A 14125-nucleotide genomic window follows, 5' to 3' on the forward strand; every position below is an offset into this window, starting at 1 on the left:
AACTGGACTAACTATCAAAGTACAACTATTTTTTTTATTGTTAATGAAAATCCAATTCAAAGGGTGAAGGTGGATTTTTTTTTTTTTTAACTTTATTTTTCTTGCAGGCCGTAAACGATATAGGTGCGTCAAGCCCCTAACAACCCATCAACGTTACATGCATGTCACACTTCCACAGCCATCGTGCCCACATCCCTGAGGCCGGGCGGCAACGTCCGAAACTTCATGAGGTGTATTGTAACGCCAAGGCTGACACTTTCCACATGTGTCCCACCAATCCTGCTTTTCGTTTTCTACCCGCAACTCCCCCCCCCCACCCACCCACATGAATCAACCAACTGATAGCTGTTCTTCCTATGAGGGAAGACAGTCAGATCGTCCATCTCTCTGTCAATGAATCACTTCTTCTTCAGTGCCCTTTACGTGCAATAAACGGTTGCTAGCCCCCCGTCCATTTCGTTGTGTAATACACAATACGTGCGGTACCTCTATGATCCCTGTGGCCCTGCCCCCTGTCAGGCACACATCATTTTCAGGTGTTCCCCTCTACCCCTCTCCGCCTTCCCTCCCTCCCAGTGTCACCCCTTATCGCCCACTTCCAGACCATGGTATTGTCTCCACTTACTCCACACCTTTCGGAATTTCTTGGGGCAGCCCCTCGCCTTGTATGTCACCCGTTCTGCTGCCATATAGAGGTCCAGCCCTCTCCTCCACTCCTCTAAGTCTGGTCTCTCTGCCACCCCCCAGTATTTTGCTATGTCCCTTTTGGCCACCACTAGCGCCAGCACCAGGAAAGTGATAAGCGGGCGTGGCAAGTCGACTTCCGTAACCATTCCCAATAGCGCTAGTTTCGGGTCCAGTGGTAACTCTATCTCCAGCACCTCCCCCAGCTCAGTGAAAATGTGTGACCAATATATTTGTATTTCTGCGCACGACCAGATGGTGTGGTAAAAATCTCCCTGTGCCGCTCTACATCTAAGGCATGTGGCGTCCGCTATCCTGCCCATCCTGAGGAGGCGCCTTCTATCGAAGTATGTCCGATGTAGGACGTTCAATTGAATCAGCCTCAACCGCGATTTAATGGCCACCTCTCGAGGGTGCATCAGTATGAGCTCCCAGTCTAGGTCCTCCAATTCCCCTACTTCCGCCTCCCATACCCCTCTAAGTTTCGCCAGTGTCCCCAGCATATTGTTCGTGAGTGATTTGTACGTGAGGAACACTGCCTGGTGTACCATCTGTTCCTGTAGGAGTCTCCCTTCTAGTGGTGAATACTCTGGCATGTCTTGTAGTGATACCTTCTGTGCGTTCCAGGCATGCACTAGCTGTAGGTGTTTGTATCGTTGCGTGTGGTTTAAGCCAACTCCGCCCGCAGCATCGCGAATGTCTTCAGCTCACCGTTCCGGATCACATCCCCAATGGTGGATATCCCTATGTCGTCCCACCTGGTGAAACCTCTCAATTTTTGAAATTCTGTGAGCCAAGTGCAGTGCCATAGTGGTGTCTGACGTGTTAGCCGCCCTTCCCACCCCGTGGCTTTCGTAGCCCGTGTCCACGCTCAGAGTGTAATCACCGTCGCTGGCAAGAGCTTTCTCCCTGCCTTCCCACCATATAGATAGTGGAGTATATTGTGTGCAGACAATTTGTGCCTTTCCAGCGCGTATGTGGGGTGGTCCGCTGGTGTATGTAGCCAGTCATTTATGGGGGTTAGGTGTTCTGCCCAGTAGTATGCCTCTAGATTCGGCAGCGAAATCCCTCCACTGTATTGGTGTCGTTGGAGTGTCTGAAGTGCGATGCGTGGTTGTTTGCCTAGCCATATGAAGGATCGCAGGTCTGCGTGGATTCTGGGGATAGTGTTGGCTGGGAGCGGGTAGTATTCATTCTGAAGTGTGTAGAGGAATTTGGGTAAAGTAATCATTTTATACATTGCCGCTCTCCCCAAGAGGGTGAGCGGCAACTGCCTCCACCGGTGAAGTTGGATTTTTAATACATATTAATGAAAAGTAATTTGTAGAAAATTACCTTTTTCCTGCCGAAAATTCATGAAGTCTAATTTGCATTTGCTCTCCACCTTCTCCCAGCCAGTAATTAGCAGTTGAATAGGTGTGAATGGGTGTGAGTTGTCTCCCAGGAGCAAATTCTGCTTGACTTTTTTGGTAAGCTACTTATATGTGGTGCGCTTAACATGCACCAGACAGGATGTAGTGTAGTTCCTATATTCTCAATAGGCCTGCTCTGTTGTGGTATGCGCCTGGTTCTGCAGTCTATCTCGGCTGGAAGTACGGACTCTAAGTCAATACACGACACCTGAATCAGGTTTGCCTTCATTGTCTAACTACCCCTAACCCCCCACCCCTGCTGCTGGCGCACAATCCTAAGAGGATGAGTGTTGACTGATGGCTATCCCAATGTTCCGGGCAAGTGTTGGCCACCGCATCAATGAGAGTCCCAATTATCGTGAGTGACCTGGATGCTGGAGGCCCCCTCCCTCATTATTCTCCCCAAGGCCAATGGAAATCATCTATTGGTGCTCGTCCTCCGTCGATGTGCCAGAGTCCGACTCAGTTCTCAAGTCTGAGGTCCGGAGCTCCGTCACCAAGGACTCCCACGCCTGCGCCGCTTCAAGCGCCCTATCATTATGGGATCTATGAGCTTGTTGTAATCGTACTGAACTCTCGCTCTTCGCCCACATCAGAACATCGGCTTTCCATCTAACGTAGCTGGGGCCGGTCGCTGCCTTCCAATGAGATGTGATTTCCCTCTTAGCCAGGATAAACCCCAGGTCCACAAATTTACTAGTCATCTTGTTTTTGCTGGTATGTGGAAACCAGTGCAGTAGGCAGGCTCCCTTATCCACGCTAATCTGTCGTCCGGTTACTTTACAAAGTAAATCAGTTATCTCCTCCCAGTAGGTATCCAATTGCGGGCAGTCCCACAGCATATGGCTCAAGTCTGCACCCTGTAGTTTGCATCGGGGGCATAGTGCAGTATCCACCCGGAAATATTGGTTAATTTTAGCTGGTGTAAGGTATGCTCTATGTAATACGAAAAACTGGATAAGCTGAAATCTGGCATTCCTAGTACTTTTCCACGCTCGTTTAATTATCTGTGACTAGGCAGTATCAGATATTTCCCTATTTAAATGCGTCGCCCATTGTTCCCGTAGCTTTTGTAATGGGTTAAGCTCCTCTCCCAACATACGTTTGTACAGGCAAGTAACCGCCTTATAGGTGCCCGCCGCCATCACCACGTATTGGCACGGCCCGCTTGTTGGCGGTTCGGAGGGGCCGGTTCCCCAATATCACTGTATGGCGACAGTCAGGGCCGCGTGTATCAGGTAATGGCTGCGTGGTAGCCCAAAGGTCTCTTGCAACGTGCCAAATGGCAATAGTTCCCCTTCCGCATATAGGTCACCTATCATCTGTACCCCCATCTCCTCCCACTCCGCAAGAGCAGACCAGTCCCCGCCATGTGGTAAGGCCGTGCACATGCTCAATGGTATCTCGGGAGCGTATGGGCGCTTCACCCCAATTCTATTATGGAGTCATTTCCAACAATGTCGGAGAGTTCTCTCCACCATCGACAACTCGGTAGTGCGGAGATGTTGTTGCAGAACCACGAAAGACAAAACGTGCCGCGGTATCTCTGGTGCGAACCCCCTCTCCGGCCCTCGGAATTCCAGCACCACCGCCTGGGTAAGGAACTGGAACTGTGCCGCAAGGTAGTATAATTCAAAGTCCGGGGCCGTGAGGCTCCCTTCAGCTCTTGGTCACATTAATGTATCTAGCGCCACCCTGCGTCTACCTGCACCCCAAATAAAACCACCTACAATGGAGCGGAGTTGTTGAAATAAAGCAACCGGGATTCGCATCGGCAGTGTCCGAAAATAGTAAAGGAGCCGAGGAAGGGCCACCATCTTAAGCAGTGCCACTCGCCCCGCCACGGATAGTGGCAAGGACCCCCAGAACCGCATGCTACCCGAAGACCCCTCAACGCTCTACCGATATAGCCCTCAAGAAGATCCTCCTGGGCATGATACACATGCGTTCCCAAGTAAGGAAGACACCTAGGTTCCCATGTCAGGTTGGGCGGTAGTGTGGGGGTGACGCATGTTCTAGACACCAGGAACACGCAGGTCTTGGCCCAGTTAACCCGCAATCCTGAAACTTCCCCAAAGCTATCGAGGAGGGTGCGCGCCCCTTGTAGGGCCTCCTCGGCATTTCGTAGGAACATTAAGAGATCATCCGCATTAAGCGAAAGTTACTGTGTTTGGCCTCTAAGGTATATGCCACAGTACGCCCGTCCCATTCTAGCGCGTATTGCCAATGGCTCGATCGTGAGAGCAAATAACAGTGGGGAGAGCGGGAACCCCTGCCTAGTGTCTAGCCCCACGGGGTATGGGGTAGACACAACTCTACCCACTCGGACCCTGGCAGTCGCTGTTGTATATAGGACTTGCGTCCAGCGAACGTAACCAGCCCCAGGCCAAAAGCTGTCATGACTGAGAATAAATAAGGCCATTCTAAACTGTTAAACGCTTTAGCAATGTCGATCGACAGAACCATCGCCTGCTCTTCCGTTTCATTGCATCCATCCAATAGTCCTATTAACGGGCGTATACTGCTGGCAGTATTTCTAGTCGGGATAAAACCGGCTTGGTCGTAATGCACCAACCTGGTCATAAACGGGAGGAGCCTAGTGGCCAATACTCGGATCAGTATTTTATAGTCAGTGGTGAGCATCGATAAGGGCCTGTACGCAGCCGGATCCGTCTGGGATTTCCCCGGTTTGAGAAAAGGGACAATGATAGCCTCTCTAGTGGAGGCCGGTAGCACCGCCACCCGACCAGCCACCTTGTATATTGCCATCAGTCTGGGGGCTAGGAGATCGATATACGTTAAGTAAAATTCGATAGGCAAGCCATCGCTACCCGGTGATTTGTTGCGCGCCAGTTGTTGGATGGCGCAGGGAATTTCTGGCAATGTTATATCGTGGCCCAGGGCCGTCCCTTCCTCCTCCTCAATCGTAGGCAGCTCTAGATTCTCCAGAAACGCCGGAGTATCCCCCTCTCCCACCTGCAACCGGCTAGTGTAAAGGCATGCATAGAACGAAACCGGTCATTAATTCCCTGCTGTGTGTAGGCCAAGCTTCCCGAGTCCAAGGTCAGCGTCAGGATAGGCGCACATCTAGGGGTAGGAGCAGCCAGCCATGCCAGCAATGTGCCCACCTTATCCCGTTCCGCATGTGCACGGGCCAGGTAAGTTTTGCGATCGAAGCAGCGTAAGCACTCCAGGACCTCCTTATGAGACTGGATCTCTCGTCCCAGAGCCTACAGAATGAGCCCTCTCCGCTTCTCGTAGAGTCCGTTCACCCGCCTCCACTTCCTGCAATAATGCCTTCCTTACTCCCACCCATTTTGCAATACAGATCCCTCTTACTACCACTTTGAAGGCGTCCCACTCCAGGGACGCCTTCGTGGCGGTGCCCGCGTTCTCCGCGAAATAGTGCTCCACCCCGTCCCCCAACTCCGCGCGAAAGGCCCGATCCTCCAGCATCTCTGGGCGTAGTTTCCTGGCCGGGATCCTAGGGCGTTCTGCTACCCAGCAGAAACTCACCTGCAACAGATAATGATCCGATATAGTACGCGATAAATATTCACTGCCGATCGCTAGTGGTACTAGGTCGGCACTACACAGAATGGCGTCCAGCCGCACGTGTAAGTCATGCATGGCCGAGAAATATGACTAATCCCTATCGGCCGGGTGCTGCGCTCGCCAAATATCAGTAAATCCCCAATTATCCTGCCAGTGTGTGCGAGTCTTGGCCAGTTGATTAATCGGGCCCGTGGGTAGTGGGGGGTGGGATCTATCCATAACCACATCGGTAACGGAGTTAAAGTCTCACCCCATTAACACTGGGACCGTAAAATAACACGCAAGAGCCGATGACAACGAGTCCAGGAAGAGCACCTGGTCTACATTAGGAGCATGGATACAGCAGAGTGTCACCTTGCACCCGTATAAGCGACCTCTAACCGCCACATAACGGCCCGTGGGGTCCACCGCCTGCTCAATCATCTGGAAGGAAACCCCGGCTCTAACCCAAATCAAGGCCCCTCGCGCGAAGGCTGAATAAGAGGTGTAATAAAGTTGCTCCCGCCATCTACGCTGCAGCGCCAGCCCCTCAGCCTTGGTCAAATGAGTCTCCTGCAGGAAAGCAACCTGTACCCCCCACGCACCAAATAAGATTGAACCTTGTACCTACGCTGCATAGAGTGCAACCCCCGGAAATTCCAGGTCACACATTTCACATCAGGTAATGGACCCATGACAGCGATGCAAAAGCCACACAAAATTGCCCTCCCCCCTTGGGTACCAGGTGGTAGGCTTAGTAGACAAATGTACCACACACAGTAACTTTGCATGTTCGAGTAATTGTGCCAGCAGGTAACATCCCCAATACAAAAAATTCCACTCCCCAAACTTACCCACCCCGCTGCACACTTCTCCCTTCCCCCCCAGAACAGGCACTAACATAGTGAATCCCATCCAATCCACCCCAACAACGTGCCTCGGCAATGTCAAGGCAAGCTAACTAGCACCATCCGGTGGGGGTAGGATAGAGCCCAGGGATTAATTTACAATAAGGTAGTCTCACAATCATAGCCCGCTCCTAGATCCCCCTGAAATGTGCAATCTCAACAGAGCCCCTCCAGAGCCCCCCACCAATGTCAACAGCGCATCCCCAACCAGTCCCCGCTCCTGCCATCGAGCCCCACGCGCTTCCCCTGCATCGCCACTTTTGCCTGGGACCCCAACACAAACAATCACCACAATCTAGTCAGTTATCGCCACCCTCCACCTTCAAATAATAGTACAGCGTCTACTCATCCAACAGTCCATCCGCTGTTCCAGGGGTAACCTGCGGCACAGGTACAGTGTCCGATGCAGAGGACTCCGCCTCCGAGTGAACCTTGTCACTCCCCAGTTCCGAAGCCGTGGGCGAGGGCCGCACCAGCTCCCCTGAGAGTGCCGTCACTGCAGCCAGTGCATCTCTGCGTTCCAGCGCCGTTTGTGAGGTTGATGGTTTCCGCATGCCCTGTCGTTGGTGCCGCAGCCGCTGTGATCGGTGGGGCTGAGATCCCTCGGCCACGTCGTGTGACTCCATTTCCTGCCCATCTTTCCCAGCTCGATAAGACTCCAGCCAATCCCATGCTTCTTCTGGCATGTCGTGAAAGCAGGTCTTTCCATCCAGCACAATCGGCAACTTGGCGGGGAAGAACAAAGAGTATTGAATCCCTTCCGCTCGCAGCTCCTTCTTAACGGCCTGGAAGGACATGCGGCGTCACTGGGTGTCCATCGAATAATCCGGAAAGATATTGACATTGCTGTTGTCAACCTGAAAAGGACCATCGCTACTGGCCCTCTGAAGGAGCAAATCACGGTCCCTAAAATGTAGGAGCTGCGCTACCACCGGACGTGGAGGGTGCCCCTGCTGTGGGGGCCGAGCCGGCACGCGATGAGCCCGCTCCAAGGTTTAGAAATTCGATAGCCCTTCAGGGGCCACCACCGACTTAAGCCAGGTCTCTAGGTAGCTCACCATGTCCGATCCTTCGATTTTTTTCTGGCAGCCCCACAAATGTTGTTCCGTCGATTTCTACCTTCCGGGTCTTCCGCCCGCCGTTCCAGCACCGTCAGGCGGTCCAGGACACCCGCCATTGTTGTAGAGAGAGCAGTCTGAGCAGGTCCAATCTCTTGAACCCTTGTTTCAACTTGTTTTACGCGATCAGATAGTTTCGAGTGGTCGGCTTTCAGCAAGCCCAGCCCTGTCGCCACCTGCGCAATATCCTGCTGGAGGGTGGCTTGAGTGTCCGTGATGGCCGCCAGGATCTTGTCCAGTTGGAGCTGGAGTCCCGGCACCTGCAGTGGGTCCCGCTCATCTTGATTCTCTTGTAGCGGGGATTCGGCGTCAGGAGGGCCGCAGGTCCTCTTCCTTCTTCCCCCGGGGCTTCCCCATGGCCACAATTGTCGTAGCTCCATGAGCACGTGCCGAGGCGTCCCACAGCAAACCGCCAAACAGTTTGTAGGGTCAGTGCCCAGGCCCGGGGACTCTAACAGTTGCTCCCCGTCCCGTCGTGCAGTGACGGGTGGCGCACTTCCTCTCTCCCGGACCACAGGCTCTGCCGCCGCCCCACTGGTATCATGTTCGCACCAAGTGGGATCCAGTAGGGAAGTTCCGTAATTCACGCTCCCCCTCAGCACAGCGTAATGCTTGGCCGTGGTTAATAAATCACCAAGAGGGGTCTCTTATTCATTGTGTCTCCAGGCAAGAGTGTGCGTGGTGCTAGTGGGTCTCCCCCATCCGGGGCCTTGACTTTCAAATAGTGCTGCCGCTCCCGAGGAACCTCTGCGCTCCCGTGCTAGGGATGTACCCAGTTCAGCACATCCTCGTAGCAAAGAAATGCAATAGTAATTGTGAATGCTGATTAGCCTCGGAGCAAAGAAGAGAGGCCGGGGTCCCTGTTAGCAATCACGCAGCAGCCGGAAGTCCGCGGTCTCTCACTGCCATCCGACCACTCCTACAATGCCGAGATCCGCAGCCACTCCTCAGCCGCTACACCCCAGAACACCCAACAGGGTACCGTCCATGTGTCCACCTCCTCTCCGGTCAGCTGATCATAGGCCACCCCGATCCCAGGCAGACAGGCTGCACAATGCTAGGGCCAACCGGCAAAGTGTCCCAGGCCCCGATGTCGCTCTCAAGTTCCCTCGACCTTCACAGGCGTGCCAGGGTGCTGAGGGAGGCACTCACCAGCAGTCGTCGGGCCCCAGCCTCCAGCACGGCCCTCTGCCGCTGTCCCGACAACGGGGGGGATGCGCCGAGCCCTGCCCAGTCCGGGGTCAATTCCGCCCGCTCCTGCGGGCGCGGCAAGCTCCAGACTCTGCTCCGGAAGCCCCCAATGTCCTCCCCAGCTCCAGGGGGTCAAGCATCCAGAGTAGGCCCTCCAGCGCCCGCGGCGCCCACGCCACTAGCACAGCGCAGGCGAGTGCAATTCACCCCAGTGCAGGCTTTCCACTGGGCACCGGGTACATTCAGGGCTCCACACCTCCTCAGCAGCGGCACCCCGCCCCCGATCACGGGATAAATCACCGATTCCAGCTCTCGAAGTAGTCGAGCCGATACATCCAGGGCTCCACACTCTGGGCACCCACACCTCCGCAGCAGCAGCTGTCCGCCCCCGACCCCAGGACAAAGCTCCGACTCCAGCCCCGAGTTAGGCGAGTCGGCTCGGCGCCATGTTTGATGTTTTGAGCGGCCGCCCCCGCAGCACTGCCGATCAGCTGCAGCACTCTCCCAAGCCCAGTAGCTGCCAGGCCTCCGCGCCGTAAGGCTCTCGATAGCCCCCGGCACCCTCCGAATCGACTGGGGGGGCCGGAGGGGCTCTGCAACCAGGATAAATATAGGGATCAGGTGCGGAGCTCTATGCTCACGCAGCCTCTCCCATTGGCTTTCAAGACATGCCCCCTCAATACGCCTACCCCGATGTACCTAACCTAAGTCTAGAATGAGGAAAGAAGTAAGTGTGGTGTAGCATAAGTTTAGTATTCTTTTTGCCAAGAATCTATCCAAGATTTCTCTGAGGTCTAATCAGCTCCGTACCTTGGTTTAGAATGAAGGAGGTCTGTCTCAGGACTCGATTTCTCAGCACCCCGCAAGGGGAGCTTGGAAACACTGGAGCTGGATTTCTTGGCAAGAGAAAAGACAGCGTCTCTCTCAGTGCATCTGATGGATGGTCGGCTTCCTTCGGCACTTGCTGTAGCGAGATGTGTCGGGCAAGTAGATAGTCAAACTGCTTCAAATCACTGTGTGTTTGCTATGGCAAGTGTGGGCATATTTATACCTTAAAGGTGCAGAGTTTGACGTAAAGGTGGACATGATAACGTCATCAAAGAGTCTCAATTCTTTGAAAACTCCATGAGTTCTTTGACAAATCAATATTCAAGCAAGGGGAAGTCCCTAACTGCTGAAGCTGAGTTTTCCAAGAAATCGTTGTGGATTTTCGGAACTAGTGGAAGTAGCTATGCCGTATTTGGACTGCATGGGCTATGTCTAAATATGGTTATGAATGATTTCTATGCCTACATAAGGACAAGGTTCTCTATACCTGTATAAGGGCATGAATCGGGAAAATTCCACTAGGGTCTTAAAACGCTATACAACACCCACTCCACTTTATTAAGTTCGACATTACTAAATGTAAGCACTAAAACATATCTAAAGCATGTGTATACAATCCCACCCAAAAAATACATAAAATGCATTTGAAAATGGTTGTACACGTAAAATGAGCATTTGTACTGTTCGCATTTAAAAGCAATGATTTCATTTTAAGCATATAGTATGATATTGGCAATGCTAACCGAATGAATCATGAAAATTACATTTATGAAATGGCTCTTAACTACAGAAAAAAAAAAAATCAAGACCATCCCATAGCAGGATATATATTAACTGTTTTGGTTTGTGGATAAGGCTAATATTGTTTCTAGGGAGTATTCAAAGAATACTTATTCTCTAAGAATAGTTCTACTTTAAGCAGATTACTTTGTGCCAAAGTTAAATTTTGGAAAAAGTCATATCAAATCGTAGAAAAATAGAGTTCCAAAGTAAGAAAGTTTTTTGTTTTTAAAAAATGAAGGTCGAATTCAAAGTTGATAGAACGCTGTGTGCCAATTCAAAAGTTATTCTCGGTGTCAGGAGAAAACATTAAGGGGTCGATTCCGATCCTGGAAAAAAAACGTTTGTACGATTCGTATCCGGAGCCCTCTCCGTACGAATCGTAAACATGCTGTACGACCCGACGAGTACGATCCGGACCGGGGTATGAGGACACGATTTGTACGGTCCACGTCAGGTAATGGCGATTCGTATGGAAAAGCACACAATCACATACACACCGTACGGTCCGTACACCTCATGATCGCGGGGTACGGTGCGTACCTCTGCGATCATGGGGTGTACGCACCATACCCCTGCGATCGCTGGGTGTACGCACCGTACACTCAGCTAACATGGGGTACGGTGCGTACACCCCATGATCGTAGGGGTACGGTGCGTACCCCTGCGATCATGGGGTGTAAGCACCGTAACTGGGGGGGGGCGTTCCGTACCTGTTTCGGGGCAAACTCTGCTTTTACGGCTGTTTTCAGCTCCTGTTGAAAAAGGGTCGTACGGTGCATACCCGACACGAATCGTACTTGCTGGGTCAGAAAAACGAGCCACAAACCGTACAGATGTCACGTACAGCGGGTTCCGAGGGAGAATCGTACGGGGATTTGATTTGTATGGTCTCTGTACGATTCGTACGGAGTCCAGCTCCTGGTACGAATCGTACTTCGTCGTACGTACGGGGGACGTTGCAGGGTACGATTCGTACAGGAAAAACGCTCCGAACGGCTATTCGGAGCGGTTTTTCCCGAATCGGAATCGACCCCTAAATGTTCTAAGCTGGCAAAGAAATTGTCTACCACAGTAGGTGAAAGTTGAACCACTTCATTAAGTAGATAAATTGTACACAGAAGAGAAGCATCGCCATCAGCGTCAGTCGCATTAGCAATGTTCGCAGAAGATGGTACCTGTGTGCCTGTTGGTCCACGTATCTCACCCTCAGCGGTAATTGCCGGTGAGACATCAATGAATGCCGTCATCAGGATTGGTAGCCATTGGAGACATCACAATGCATGAGCCATTAGCGAACCAAGCAAAGCGTCAACATCCGTTGGCAGTGCTGATGGAAGTGTTAGACAGATATCCAACACGCATTCCTCTCCACAAAGCAGGCATCGTAAAACAGGTAAGATGCAATCTTGCCAGATTGGTCTGAACGATAGGAACCAGGTGGTATTCAGATCTCTTAAACGAGCCAAGCCAAGAATCTGTGTTATGCACTCACGATACTGCATTGCCAGAAGAGTGTTCTACATGGTAATCTGGTTATCACTGTTGACTGGACTTGCTACATCAGAGCAGAAGGAATAAAAATAGAATCCCTGCTACGAGTCCCAAAATGAGAGGCAGGCCGCCGAACACAGAGTGCATGAAGTTAGGAAAAATGCCTAGGACGGCTTCAACGGGTGTTAACAGTCCCGAAAAAATCATCTTAATTACATGTACAATACCACTGGTATCAGACATGTTTAAGATACGACCTAACATTTTGCAAAATGTATGGGGCAGTTAGTTGATAATAGGGCATGAATCCCTGCAGAGGACCTTGCAACTTGCAGATCATACGCCTAGAAGAGATGTTCAGTTAAGGCCATAGCGGCGACTCCCCGTCTGTCTTAGTTTTAGGAAACAATACTTGCATACAACAAGTGACCCTGGCTGACACAACGAGATAGTCTATTCCTGGCATCATTCCACAACAGCTGTGATCATTCAACATTATGTAGCTCCAATTGGAAAGCTGCCTAAAAATTGGATCTATCACTGCTGCCGGAGAACTTTGCAGGTGGCACGATAAGTTGGTCGAAGAACCTTCGCAGGCTCCATGTAAATTAATACCCTGACGTAGAAGCGTACTGCTCAGTGTGGTTTTGCAATTTTTACAACTAAGAAATACCTCCCTTTCCCCATTCCAACATTTGTATGTGTATGGTAAATCCCAGGTCGACTTTATGTATTCTTTACCCAACCATTCATACAGGCCCGCTGGTATGTGTTTTAAGCAATACTGAACCTGTAAAATCGTCACTGGTATCGTGATGGTGCCATGTATTATCCATTCAACGGCTGGTTTCTCAGAAATGGTTAATGGTAATCTTTCCAGTTTTTCTATGCTCAGCACCGTATAGTCTGCTCCCCAATGTGACAAAGATAATTGTTTATCTGTAAGGTTAAATCCAGTAAACAATGACGTGGTGTTGATTAAACGCCAAGGCACTCAGCCTGAATGAAGGTTTTGTAATGTCCAGCCTAGCAGCATTATAGAACGCAGTTGAGGCTGTCCATGTTGTAACATGAGCAAGTCCTGTTCCATTATGTCTATGGCAGAGGATACAATGCTGTCCAAAGAAAAAATTCTGGATGAAAGCCATTGTCAACTACAGAGAGAGCTTTCTCTAAATTAGTACGATCAATTGCTCGTATTCGTTCTGCAGTTTCCATTTGCGTGACTTTCCATGCTTCATTATAAGCAGCATATATACCGGCGTATATGAAACGTTTATGACGTGGTTTGCGAGCTCCTAGTAAGAAGTCTCTCAAGTCAACACCATCTTTAAGTAAAGATAAGTGTCGTTTTATATCTGGGAGTGTTGATTTTTGTAGCCACTCAAGGCACAGTTTTCCTACACTGTAAGTTGTTACTATCCCTGGATGATGTCTCTGGACATATCTTGGATCTGGCCTAGTTACTGTAAACCCTTGTGTCTTATTCAGGAATCTATCTTGACAGTTATTCATGTCTACGGGCCCGATTAACCATTTTTTCCAATCAGGATTAGTTCTGTTTTGTTGTAAAATATATTTCACGTCTACCTCCTCATCTGTAGTTCCATCACTATCAGGACTGGGCTTAGGTATGGACGGTTTGTTTAAGTCTTTTATCTTAGCCAGGCCAAGACATGATGTCGCTTGAACAGTTTCATTTAGGAACATTATTTGTTCTGGGATGATGCAGGCCCTGAATAGGGCTTCTAAACCTTGCACCTGCCAGTCTTTTGTGCCCCAGACAGTTTTTAGGTCGAGCTGGTGTAAGCAGCACGAAGCGCTGCTGTCCAGCGAAAAGACCTATTGTTATGCACTTGCTGGGAATGTTGGACAGGGGATGGGCACGCGAAGGCCGTCGGCGATTTCATAGCGTGTGCGCGCACATACAGCCCTGCGCCGTACACATCTCCTATCCCACATTTCCAGCAAGTGAATAACACATACACACACACAGCCACACTCACGCATGTGCACACACACACACACAGGCACACACACACACGCGTGCGGAGGGAGGGTGGAGTCTGAGTCTATGAGAGTCCGCTCCCGGATGGCCCCCCGCGGAATCTCCCTCTCACCTGCTTCCGATAGCCGCTCCTCACCGCTGCTGTTAGGGACAATCATTTCTGGAGCG

Source organism: Lissotriton helveticus, chromosome 5_1, assembly GCF_964261635.1.
Source record: "Lissotriton helveticus chromosome 5_1, aLisHel1.1, whole genome shotgun sequence".
Classification (NCBI taxonomy): Eukaryota; Metazoa; Chordata; class Amphibia; order Caudata; family Salamandridae; genus Lissotriton; species Lissotriton helveticus.